This window comes from Schistocerca americana, chromosome 4, assembly GCF_021461395.2.
Source record: "Schistocerca americana isolate TAMUIC-IGC-003095 chromosome 4, iqSchAmer2.1, whole genome shotgun sequence".
Classification (NCBI taxonomy): domain Eukaryota; kingdom Metazoa; phylum Arthropoda; class Insecta; order Orthoptera; family Acrididae; genus Schistocerca; species Schistocerca americana.
Window position 1 is genome coordinate 416,240,241 of NC_060122.1, and position 12,149 is coordinate 416,252,389.

At 38.7% G+C, this 12,149-nt stretch overlaps 1 protein-coding gene across 1 annotated transcript in view; it reads left to right on the forward strand.

Annotated features, from left to right (window-relative positions):
- Positions 1-12,149, forward strand: part of LOC124613518 (nephrin-like) — a 296,683-nt gene that overhangs the window by 19,772 nt on the left and 264,762 nt on the right. The window lies entirely within an intron of this gene.

Genomic DNA, 12,149 nt, shown 5'->3' on the forward strand with positions numbered 1-12,149 from the left:
CACTGTCTTGCACAGCTGCAGCGCTACGCTCGGGATGAGAATGTCTTCCTGTCACCAGTGGTGACAGGAGATAAGTCGTGATGTCATCACTTCGAACCAGAATCAAAATGCTAAAGTCTCCAGTGGAAGCAGCCAGGGTCACCACCACGAAAAAAAGCCAAGGCCATCAACACTGGCGAAGGAAGGTTTATGCTGTCATTCTTCTTTGACCAAGATGGCCCCCTTCTGAGTCACTTCCCGCAGCATGGGACAACAGTGAATGCCCAGCGGTACTCGCAAACCTTGACCACTCTTCACCAAGCGATCAAATCAAAACGACCAGGCAATCTCACCCGTGGGGTCATTCTGCTCCACGACAATGCAAAGCCTCATACGGCCAACACAGTCAAAAATGGCTCTGAGCACTATGGGACTCAACTGCAGAGGTCATTAGTCCCCTAGAACTTAGAACTACTTAAACCTAACTAACCTAAGGACATCACAAACATCCATGCCCGAGGCAGGATTCGAACCTGCGACCGTAGCGGTCTTGCGGTTCCAGACTGCAGCGCCTTTAACCGCACGGCCACTTCGGCCGGCCCCAACACAGTCGTGGCATCCTATATAAATTCAAATGGGAGGTTCTCGGCCAACGTCCATACTGTCCGGACCTCTCTCCCTGTGATGTAGCCATTTTGGTCCCCTTTAAAATGCAGCCATTTACCGCCTTGTGTCTCAGTGGGGCAAGTGTCTCAACAACCAGAGGCAATTCTTCTAACATACATGTACTGGTTTCTGTAATTATGGCTCCCACTAGTTTCTTTTTGAACGCCCCGTGTATACATACCCCCTCTACTTTTAATTTTCAGTTTCATTTGAAAACTTCAAGTACAATATTTATAATAACAAAAGCGTAAGTGCTTCACACCTAATTAAACTGAAACAACTCACGTCACCTATAAGACGACATGAGTTTTTTTGTTTGCTTTATTGTCCAAACAAATGTAAACGAGTGTACTCCGGTGACATTTGGCAGGTGTACGTCAGAACGGTCTGTGTAGAAGTGTCTGAGTCACATACAGCGGGCAGGCACACCTATTGACGTAGCCGGGAGTATTGGGGAGTAGCAAGTGTACGGAAAAGTAAAAAGCTTTTAGTAGCTTCTGGGACAAACCCAGCGTAAGAATGTCTCTCCCTTAGCAAGGAAGCGTGCAGGATTAATATTTCTTCGGAGAATCTCCACACGACTTTGGCTTGCGATATTGCGACTTTCGTCATTGAGACAAATTTCTCCCAATTATTCTTAATCCCTCAGGCTAAGAAAGCTAGAATTTAATAACTATCTAAAGAAGGTTATTGAGGGTAGTGCTTGAGAAGGCGATTTCCTCTCTTACATGTCATATTTTGTCATTTAGTTTCGAAATCGAGTGACTGCCTAATAGCTCATCGACGAGGACGTTTAATTACGGTGGAGGGTGTACCACCTTAGGGGTTGGCGCGCTCGATGCAGAGAATTCCTTTTGGGCCATCACTGCGGCTAAATTCTTAACTGACCGCTCCGCTAAAACGTTCAGTTTATGCTGTCACTAAACACTTGAGCAGTACAAAAGCTTTCCAGATACTTGTTCAAATGGCTCTGAGCACTATGTGACTCAACTGCTGAGGTCATTAGTACCCTAGAACTTAGAACTAGTTAAACCTAACTAACCTAAGGACATCACAAACATCCATGCCCGAGGCAGGATTCGAACCTGCGACCGTAGCGGTCTTGCGGTTCCAGACTGCAGCGCCTTTAACCGCACGGCCACTTCGGCCGGCTTCCAGATACTGCTCCGAGTGTCAATCTTCAGGTTTTGGCTGCGCAAAGACTGTTCCATTAAGTTTCGGGTGTGCAGCCGCAAGAAATCTCCTTCTTCCTCTAATATTTCGGCTGTATAACGTTCAGCCATCTTCAGAGTGAGCTGCAAGACTGCCGCTCCAGTGCTCGCTTCGTCCCTTTATACTGTTGTACCGCGCGACTGGGCATGCGGCCACAGATGAAAATGCGCCAGAGACGTTGGTCGCTGGCCTTCCTGCCATATGTGGGTAGCCTCTCATCAAAAATAGGACAGATTCTCGGCACACACAAAGTAAAAGTGATTTTTCGTCCTCCACCCAAGACAGCTGCACTCGTGGGCTCCGTCAAAGATGATTTGCTGCTCCGAAAATCTGGAGTTTACAAAATTCCATGTGAATGTGGTCTTTCTTACATCGGACAAACAACTCGTACTGTTTAAGAAAGATGTACAGAATACCGGAACTACACAAGGCTTTTACAACCTAACAAGTCGGCAGTGGCAGAGCACTGTATTGATAATGGTAACAGTATGTTGTATGACAACATCGAAATTTTGGCCACTACATCATCCTTTTGGGACTCGATAGTGAAGGAGGCAATTGAAATACGCTTTACGACGAATTTAATAATAGAGATAGTGGTTACAATCTTGATAAATCATGGAATCCGGCACTTGCTGTAATAAACTCACAAAGACGTCGTCACAGTGCAGCTCACAATGATACATCGATATGCCCTCACAAATCCACTGCGGAGTCATAGATACAACTCGGGAATAATACACGTCTCTGCCGCCGACCAACGTCTCTGGCTCTTTTGCATTTGTGGCCGCATGCGCAGTCGCGCGGTACACGAGTATAAAGGGACGAAGCGAGCACTGGAGTGGCAGTCTTGCAGCTCACTCTGAAGATGGCTGAACGTTATACGGCCGAAATATTAGAAGAAGGAGATTTCTTGCGGCTGCACACCCGAAAGTTAATGGAACTGCTCCGAGTGTCTGGAACAGCAGCTGAGTAGCGACTGGTTATTCCGCTATGAAAATCGACCAGGAAATGCGTACGCGAGGAAATGACTGACTGTGTGGTACAAAGTTCCTTTAAAAAGCGACAAACCTTACAACAACGACAGAACCGCGTACCGTGATCAGGACGCTGTCTCATCGTCATGGGTATGTGATTTCATGCAATGGCAGGTACTAGTGTGAATTGCCGTTATGTCTTCACATGTACAGCATGTTACAGGGCCAGTAGGTACGGTGCTTATTGCAGAATCCCAGTCCATTATTTCGTGTTTGAACGTGTAGGCGAGCAAGTGCAATATTGTGGTTTCATTATTAAGGAACCCGCGAGGCAGTGCAAAATTAACTATTTACGATTACTCTGAGTGAAAATGGTATCCAAATTCTATGTGTTTCCAGTTTATACCTGTTGTTCTAGAATGGGCTAACGGATATCTAATTTATCTAAGTAGTAGGACCTGATTCGTAGTGAAGAATAATACGAACACAAACGTTGGTTGTGTCATCACATGGCGCAGAAGAGAAGACGTTAGCCTGAAACTATGTCCATCGTGTGCCCCCGGATTCAACAATAGGTGCCAAATAGAACTGTAGTAGCAGTCCGTTGCAGGTGTCACTTGTGCTTTATTAGAGGACGATGCGCCTCACCGTTATAGTCCAGCGACCATGGTAGATCCGTTTTGTTATTTACAACGAACCATTTCATTTGCAAAATTAGTTTATTTATTTGTTTTTCCCAAAATAGATAACAACGAGTAGGTCGAGAACTCCCTACTTGGTACCCCTGCTCTGAAGTGACTAATCACTGGCGCCGATAAATAGCAGCAACAATCAAAATTATTTTCAATCATATTAAAGCATTTGGTTTAGACGCCTTGAAAGTCAGGTTGTAATAAATCTCAGAGTAACAAACATCTCCCCTGAGCCCGCAAACATCCAACCAGGACGACAGTTTGTGGGAAATTATAAAATTCGTGATGGTAGTGGGTGAGGAATTAAAAAATCACCTGTAGTGCTGTTGGGAAATGGGAATTGCGAGATACACGATGTGATCAAAAGTATCCGGAAACCCCCCAAAACATATGTTTTTCATATTAGGCTCTGCGGAACTCATGGACTTTCGAACACAAGATTGTAGTAAATTTAAAAATTGCTAGATGCAAATGGAAGCGAACACAAATTTAAAAACTACGGAATGACAATGTTGGAGAATGTAAAATTTGCAAAATGGAAGTTTGTAGCAGATTTAAATATGCAAGATGGTGTCCATTTAAGAACTGCAAAATGGTGGAGGGCAGTAAATATAGAAAACCCATGATTGTGCTGCTGGAAAAAATTTTTCTGGTCTCTGTTGAAAATGTAACAGCTGATATCAATGCCTAAATAAGCAAAATACGCTGGTAGAAAGATAAAAAGAATCTCAGCAATCAATAAAAATGAAACAGACAAGTACAGTACTATAATTTTTTTGCCTACAAGGTAACGGGCAAACACTCTGCCGCCCACCATAGTCAAATGCCTCCAATTATACTACAGTATTTCCGTAAAAGTCACATAAGCTTCATATGAATTGGTGCCATGTTCAAGATCTGACTCATGAATTAATTTTTCAGTCTGTAGAGTAGTGTGACCTGATACGAAACCTCCTGCAGATTAAAACTTTGTGTCCGATAGTGACTCGAACCCCATACCTATACCTTTTGTAGGGAAGTGCTCTACTGACTGAGGTACCCAATCATGACTTCCGACTGATCTTGTGCTCCTACATTAGAAACTTCTCAAAATTCCTCTTGAGTAACTTGTAGGGCTAACACTACTGGAAGAACGGCTGTTGCAGAGACTTAGCGCCAGCCTGAGGAATTTTTCTTGAATTAATTATTCAGTTCTGCAGTGGAGTACGCACTAAGATGAAACAACCTAGCAGATTAAAACAGTTTAGTCGACCAGTAATCAAACCTGGGGCCTTTGCCTTTTCCAAGCAAGTGCTCTACTGATTGAGCTGCCCAAGCACAACTAATCAAAAGACCTCCGAGTTTTACTTCCGCCAGTACCTCATCTCTTACCTTCCAAACATCACAGAAGATCTCTAACTCAAGCAGAATGGATCGTGAGCCATGCTTGGGTATTTCAGTTGATAGAGCACTTGCCCATGAAAGGCAAATCTCCTAGGTTCAAGTCCCAATCTAGCGCACAGATCTATTCTGCCAGGAAGGTTCAGGTACCTGATTACCTAACAGAATTATGTAACAATACACAAATGATCACAAAACGGTTTGAGTCAAACACTGTAGCATTTTCAGTAAATTTCATTACATTTAAACATTACTCTTTCAACGAGAAATTTTAGTTGCCATGGGTATTATTTTATAGAGGATGGCCCACATGTTACAGAATGGTCAGCATTATGTCAGATTAATGGCCAACATATTAAATGGAAGAAACTTTGAGATGAAGTAAATAAAAGTGATGTATTATATGTTTTTATGTTTTGTACACTGAATCAGTTGCATACCAAATTAAATGATTTTATCATTTTCACACATTCATGAAATTTCTCTTACAAAAGAAATCTCATTTGGTGTCATCATATGTGTATGCTAAAATCTTTCATAATTTTTTTGAGATAGTAGTGACCACAAACCAAGGTATGCACGCAAATCTGGAAGTATGAAAGGTTAATCACCTTGTGCTAGCTTTTGTTGATTGACCGTAGACACTGTACAACAATTGAACTGAATAATGTATATATGCACACATCACATCAGAACATCGTTTAACGAATGAGAGAAATTTAGCACATAAAAGAATTATAGTGTAAAAGTGTGCTTAACACGTAGTCTTGGTACTACCATTACAATAGGCTACTATTAAATCAGCTGTTGCTCACACAGCCATGACCTTGTGCTGTATTGCTCAGTTCATCATCTAGTATGAAATGCTTATCATCTCTACCCAAAAAGTAAAAACTTTTGTTAGACTTTTGAATGATACTGTACTTGGTAAATTTATACAAAATGTATTAAACATAAGAATCATGAAACTAGCAATATCTTCCAGCAAAGCATATAAAGCCATGTTAAGAGAATGTGAGGTGATGTGGTACCAAACGTTTCCTTGTGAATAATAAATCTAACAGTCCATTTGTATATAAATATCACGTTTTTCTACAGAAAAGATGATCTTATTAGCTAATTTATCAGTATCTTTGCTAAAACATGTTCACTTGGGACTGTATCAGGATGCTAATGTACAGTGTAAATGGTATGGAACTGTCTGCTGTTAAAGAGTTAACCACGAATTGCTACTGGCTGTTTGTGTGGAATTCTGATGTTAAAACTAGAGTACATTATGTAATTCAAACCCATCATGACTGGCTGTCATGTTCGACTTTTAAAAGATAAAGACCACACAAACCCTTTGTAGACTATAATCATTTATTTTAACATGTTTTGTAGATGCCTCATCTATTAGTTCTAACTTGGGTTACTGAACGTCCTTTTACTCACTAGCATAATACAACGTGGATGTGCCACAGTATTCTGATGAGCAAAATCTCTCAGTGAAACAAAGATGACTGCAACATCAATTGATTTATTTCTGCTAATACCTTCCTTGCTTTCTTTCATATCTTATCACTTGGCAAGTCGATACTTTTGCCACCACCAACCGCACAAAATTTTGCCAAATGGATAAATATTGATGTGTTCTTTTCCCAGAAAAGCTCGGATAGGATGGGACTTGTTCAAACATTGAAAGACACACTGTCATCGAGTTCACAATTCTGGCAAATACCAGTCCGAAATAATCAGCATGTGTGTCATATTCATTGACACACCAGTGAAAACCATTGCAAGTCATAAAGACAAGACTTGTCACAACAAGTCAAACGCTCAGTCAGAAAGTTCAGACTTACTGATGCCTGGTCAACAGAATCAGAGGCAGTGTCATACTCAGCTCATAGAAGTGAAGTGCAGTGATGATAATCAAGAGCTATGTAATTGAATTTTAAAAAATTTCAAAATGGTTTATAGTAACATAAATCATTATTTTATCAGGCACAAGTTGTAATATTGAACTGCAGAAGTAACATGAGTAGCAATATAAACAGTGAAGCACTATTAAAATATTGCATACATTTTACTGATACCTTGGAATATAATGACAAATTACTCGAAATTCATAGTGTTCAGGTACTTTGAAATGAGACTCAGAATTCAGATCGTTCATATACTTTTGATCATGACACCAGTTTATATGAAATCACAATATTTTGATACTTGTGAGACATATGAGAGTTCAGATGTTTTGAATATTTCTGAACATTATATTAATGCATGAAAATTCAGAGTGTTTAGACACTTTTGATCATGATGAAAAATTTGGATCATTTTAAAAATTTTGACGCTTCAAATCCTTTGCATCCCAATACACATTTGATATTTTTCAGAAAACTTTCGAACATAATGCTTATTTACACAAATTCATGTAACTTGGATACTTTTGATTATGACACTAATTTATGAACACCCAAATTGTTTGGAAATTGATTTTTAATGTTCTATGTGAAACACAAATTAGTTCTTCTTAGACAGGAACCAATTTCATTTTTAAAAAGAATCTATTTAGTGTCTTTTATTTTTTATATGGTGATCTATTCCCTCCATTTCTTTAAATGGCTTGTGTGAACTGCCAACTCCATTTTTAACATGGCGTCTGTGGACAAAATAATCGAACTTCGGATGTTTGCATGTGCTGTTACAGCTGTAAGTTCATTATATAAACACTGTGTGTGTGTGTGTGTGTGTGTGTGTGTGTGTGTGTGTGTGTGTGTGTGTGTGTGTGTTTGTCAGCATGTTCTTGTGGAATTTCCAGAAAACTATCAAATACTTTTGACCATAATGCCCAATTCATGCAAAGAAGAAGGTAATGGAAATACTGTTGTACAATAGGGTACTTTCGAACATGGAGGACAACACATGCTGATTGGGAAAATCAATGCACTGTGAGCTAATCTTTCATTTTGATAGGTGGTTAAATATTCCCACAAATTGCCATCTTCCATTTTTAAGTACTGTGATTGTGTATTTCATTTGTAATGCATGGTCAAATAATTCTTCCCACGAGTATATTGTGCATTGTTTAAATTTCTGATCTTCGCCATATTGGAATTTTTATATTACCCACAATTGCTATCTAGCACTTTTTGATTTAACTGCTTTGTGTCACCTTGCAATGGTTACAGTTACTACCAGCTTGAATTTTTCTGTTTAGTACCAATTGCCATCTAGCAATTTTTAATTTACAATTGTACACCATCGTGTATTTTTGATATTAATGCCATCTTCCAACTTCCATTATTTAAATATTCTATTGTCCACATCTTGAAATATCTGTTTTTCCTGACATTGGCATTTTGTATTCTTGAAATTTAATGCCTCATGCATTCTTTCAATATTTAAATTTATGAGCAGCTTCCAATTTTAAATTGATCACTATCCTTCAACTTTAAATTAACCACCAACACCAACTTGCAGTTTTTAAATTTACCTACATATAATGTTGTTAAAGTTGAATTGGGTGGTAAAAGATAAATTTACATATACACTTTTATTTGTACATTGACCATTTAGCACCCATTCCATCTTCAATGGTCAAATTTCTCATCTACCACCATCTTAATGATGTCATATGTTGAAGGGTTTTGATAACAGAATTGCCTCTAGCATGTAGCCATCACACACAAAACACTAGCACTTGTCAGTGGTAAATGGCTGCCTTCTTGGATTGTAAGTTGGCAGCATTGCAGTTCATCGTTTCACTGTTGGCGGTGTGTCAACTCATAATGCTCAGTCGCTCCAAAGATGATGGGTATTCCTGAAGTGCTGTTAACGTTTCTATGCATCCTGTTGTCTTGACATCTCTCATCAAAGTGTATGATCTATTCTTGTAGTCTGTATGCAGAACACCGTCAAGGAATCTGTGGCGTTTGCAAAGATGACAGAGACTAGACTACCACAGAAAAGGTGAAATGGACATTTACTAATCATTTTGTGCCAATTTATTTTCAAAATTTAAAAGTATGTGCCTGTATCATTGGAACTGCTCTGATTTCAGAGATTACAGCTTAAATGCAGGGATTCTGTTGAAAGTAATTGCTAACAGATTATAGTTGTACAGATGTATGGGCTCATGTATGATAGGGAAAAGTGTTTATGTAACTCTACAGATCAATGGAAATTAAAACAGCACAAAAATTTAATAAATACAAGCACTTTAAATTACCACAAATTTAAAAGCGTAACCAATGATCCCACAATGTGGTTCACTTAATGAATAGCTTACAGTGGGGTAGTAATGGTAGTAGAGCTTATATACGTTGTGAGTCATAGAAACTTATGCCAAAACCTTCTTTCTTGTTTTCCACAAGAAAATTAATAATTAGTCGACATGGCTACTCAAACAGAAAAAAAATGAGCAGTCTTGATACAAAAGTTTTGTGATCAGCTGTCGGTCACATTATTTGAAGTTGATAAATTTTCAATATTCAAGGAGTAAGAAAAGGTGTTTTAAATTTGGACACATCGCTTTTTCATTGGAAGTCTTCGTCATTAAGTTTCTGAACGCTGATAGGAACTTGCATCTGAGCCACTATCTCCACATCTTCTCAAGGCTACGTGGCATAACCGCGGGACAGGATTACAGGATCTGCAGGCATGATATATCAAGGGGTGATGGAGATAGCAATTCAACGGAGAGAGCTATTCGTATTAACGTCTTCTTAACAATGCGCTTGTACAAAAAATGGTTACTTAGATTTCAAAAGTAAAAGACGTATGGAGAAATTAATCCGATCTTGACGAAACAAGGACGCTCTATACGTCAGCACTCTTGTGTTTGTGTATTGTGATCTTCTTGACGGTCAATATTCATTCGTAAAAATGTGGTTGCAGCACATTCTATGAATTATTATCAACATTTAAGAGGACACTTTTAATAGATATCCACGAAGTGATATTCATGCGTTTCGTTCTCCTCACGTTTAGTGCTTACAGAAGTTGAATCACAATTATATGCTTTCTGACATATTCTCACCAAAAGTTCCAGTCACATAAATTATTTATCAGTGATCCTAGCACCATTAGCTATAACTGTCGTTTTAAAATGTTCAGTAGAATTAACTAGTGGTTTCTCCATATCTTTTCATAATGTGCAGAAAGTCATTGTGAAGAATATTGGGTCCAAGGCGCTTATGGAGTTAATTCCGCGATAGCGAAGCACCATACCAATAATGTGTTTGCTACGCAGATCAAAAATTAATTGGAAGTAGCACACACTTCGCACGAAACACAACCATAATCATGTGTCCGTGTTGCCCTTCAATCTTTCCACACTAATGTTACCTTTCAAAGGTGGTAAAAAATCAGTATCTCCTGTGGCGCGCAGTCTATTTCCAGTGTACAATGTTATTATAGATGTCGGTTGTGTGTTCCTAGATCCAGTACTTGACACTAAGCTCAGTCCGATGTTTCGGCAAGTCCTTTGAAGTACGTACGGATCTTCCTTCAGGGGTTCTGAATCAATATAACCGTTTTATGTTACCTTTCGTTACCACGTCGTCTACAGGACATCCATCTTTAACTTTCCTGTTTACTTTATTGTGATTATTTTGTGGTAAAGCTGAGTCTGTGTTCCGTCGACCAGTAAATACAACAAAAGTAGGGATAATGATAGACCTCTGGCTCGGGCAAGAAGAAATCCTCAGACGCGATAAAAACTAATTACAAGAAAAATAGTCCTGACAGACCTTAGGTCCAGGTAAGGTGAAAATCCTCAAACGGGGTAGAAACTAATTACAAGCAAAATTTTTCTGACTGCTCATTGCCTCTCGTATCCAGTGTGAGATCAGCGTCTTCGCTACTATATTGAAATTTTCGTTAGCATTAAAGCAGTCTTTTGATCCAGTGGTAAAGGTAAGCAGTTAGTTATCCCAGCAGGACTCCTGTAAAATTGTTACTTATAGGGTACCGAAAAAAGTGTGGAAATACGAGAAATGCAACACATTACAGTGCAAATAAAAGATTTTCTGCGTCACTAACTGCGTTATTTTGCCACTATGCGTTTCGATGTTTCACACCATCATCTTCAGGTGGAGAATTGCTTATTTACATTGCTGGTGTCGGTGAAGAGCACAGACGACTCCTTATAGTCTCTGACCAAGGGCAGTGTAGGTTATTTTGCGTCTTTTCCTAATGATAAAAACTGTTGAATTCGGGAACGCACTTAACAGGTTTAAAACATTAATTTATGTGAGGGAATTGTACTTACAGGGACAGCAGAGCTATAAAAGTTCTACGTACTGTTGCCTGTGGTCTGTTCTCTGCACAGCACGTTAAGTTAACACTGTCATTTCACAGAAGTTGTGCATGTTACTGATGTGTTTGTTTACAAAAAGACAGAGATACAAGATTAAATGATCTCTACAAAAATAAGTTTTTCTTTTTTAAATATATGTGAATGGGCTGCACCAGAATACTGATATGTGCGCAACTCAGGTATTATTTCTGTCCATACATATTTGATGTGAATGTACTGCAGCATTTCATACAAAATAAATCATTGAATAGGTATGTGCATAAATATGTTTTCCTTGTTATATAAAAAATATTAATGTGCTGCCCTTGAATATGGGTATGTGTTCTCCTCAATTACAATATTAATTTCTTACATATCAAAAGATTATAATAGATCGTACAATTGTATTATAAGTTGAACTCATTGAGGTATCAGTGGGAGTGATTACATTAATTGCTTTTTATTGAAACTTTTGATTAAGATAATGATTATTTAATTATTTTTCAAAATTTTTGAAGAACTTGGTTGAACCTGTTTCAGCTTTGTCAATGAGTAGATGTTTCCTAAGTTATTTTTTCTGTGCGTATACATACATCTAATTCCTCAAAGAGAGATTCTGTACCCCTCGTTCAGTACATGTAGTATGTCAAGGTTGCATTCAGTACTGTCAACTGAACGGCCAGAATCATTTATATAGGGGGCTATTGGAGATTTGTGTGGTGCATTCGAAAAGCATTGATGTGTTATGTGAATCAGGTGTGGAATTTACAGCCTGTTTGACTTATGTACTGAGCTGGTCACTTACCGCATATGATTTCATATAGGCAAGAGGATGAATATTTATCTTGACTGCTTTTTAAGTTATGAGGAAGTCTTCGGCATATTTTATTGTTTCTTTTGAACGCAATTCTTACTGTTGTCGTTTGAAGATATTCGCAATTTCTTGGGAGATTTTACCGAGGG